This window comes from Silene latifolia, chromosome 10 (assembly GCF_048544455.1).
Source record: "Silene latifolia isolate original U9 population chromosome 10, ASM4854445v1, whole genome shotgun sequence".
Taxonomy (NCBI): Eukaryota; Viridiplantae; Streptophyta; class Magnoliopsida; order Caryophyllales; family Caryophyllaceae; genus Silene; species Silene latifolia.
This window is the reverse complement of record NC_133535.1, coordinates 87,278,234-87,279,797: the sequence shown is the minus strand read 5'-3', so window position 1 is coordinate 87,279,797 and position 1,564 is coordinate 87,278,234. Positions and strand designations below refer to the sequence as shown.

General features: G+C 48.3%; 1 non-coding gene across 1 annotated transcript; it reads left to right on the top strand.

The window, feature by feature from the left end:
• Positions 1 to 1,189: 1,189 nt before the first annotated feature.
• LOC141609798 (small nucleolar RNA R71) lies at positions 1,190 to 1,296 on the top strand. Its single transcript, XR_012527708.1, has one exon. It is a non-coding gene; the product is annotated as a small nucleolar RNA R71 (small nucleolar RNA).
• The last annotated feature ends 268 nt before the right edge of the window (positions 1,297 to 1,564 follow it).

The following is a 1,564-nucleotide window of genomic DNA, read 5'->3' as shown; positions in this document are numbered from 1 at the left end:
TTCTCCTTATTGAAGCTTGAACCCTCCTCAGACCGTCTCAAATGTGAGCCATTGACCGACATTGGGTCGAACTTCGGAATCGGGACGGACCCATCAGCACTCGGGTCTTGCCTCAATACTTTCGGAGTTGTCGAATCCCGGAACAAATGGTCTCTCAAATTATCGGGCATTGAAGGACGAAATTTCTCAATATCGCCAGGGCCTCGGTCGATCGACCACCTTGCTCGGTCGATCGGCGAGGTGTACGATTCTAAGCTCTCAGAACCCGCATATCGGTCGATCGACGGTATATCGATCGATCGATCGATGTACCCGGTAGACGCCTTGTTCTTGTTATTTTTCGTTAAAGCTTTCTTTTGACTCGGTTCCGCCTCATTCTTTTCAGGGGCATCCTCGACCATAGCAGGCCCCTCCAGGGTAGACCCACTCCTCAAAGTAATGGCATTCAGGGTCTCTTTCTGGTCAGTTTGAGTCGGTAAGTGTCCGAGAGCTCGAGTGGTACTATTACTAGCCAATTAAGCAATTTGGTTCTCTAGTAGCTTCATCCCGGCCTCTCTAGCTTGGGACTCCTTCAGCAGCAAGTTCTTAAACTCAGCAAAATCGAGTGCTGGGATTGTTCTTTGCTTTGCGGCACATAGGGAGGTTTTTGGTATTGTTGTTGCTTATGATGAGGGGGCACATAAGCTTGTCTGCTGCTCACTTTGTTGTGGAGGTTGAGTCGGATTCGGGACATTCGGCTACTCCACCTCAAGTTGGGGTGGACATTCAGCTCATAGTACGTGTTTGTCTGCCTATAATGTTGAAAGGCAAAGACAAGACTCAAAGGGAACAGAACAATTCTCGAGACATGCCCCTCGGCTCCACATCTTCTACCGACGAAAGGACCGTCTGAAACAACGTTAACATGGTACATCCCACCTTTAGAAGCTCCTCCCAATTCATATTTGTCAAACCTTGCCGTGAGAGCTTCTAGTGCGAAAGAACAGAGGAAGATTCAGCAGCTCTCTCCTCTGGTTTCCTCTCGAATTCCCATATTGACCTTATGAGTGGCCAAATCATCGATGATCTTCCACCCCTTAGTCTCTCCCATGTTCTCAACAAATCGGCCATTGGTCGCAAAGCATCCAAAATAGCCCTCGATCGTCATACTGACCCATTATAGAACTGGTTGCAAAGACTCCATTTTTCGAACCCATGGTGCGGTATGGTTCGCACAGATTTCTTTAAACGGACCCATGCTTCATGAAAGTTCTCATCAGGCCCTTGTTTAAAGCTCGTGATCTGAGCTCTAATGGCATTCGTCTTCGAGGCAGAGAAGTACTTTTTGTAGAATGCCAGGGCTAAGGAATTCCAAAGAGGTGATCCCATGGGCGGCTCGGTCCGGATCTCTATACCACTCTCTTGCAGCGTCACGAAGAGAGAAAATGAACATGGTCTCCTTGATCTGATCTTGGGTCACACCGGTCGGCGGGGGTATAGAGCAACAATAATCAATAAAAATCTCCATGTGCTTGGCTGCATCTTCATTTGCGGCTCCCCGAATGGTTCCTCTCAACCAGGTAAA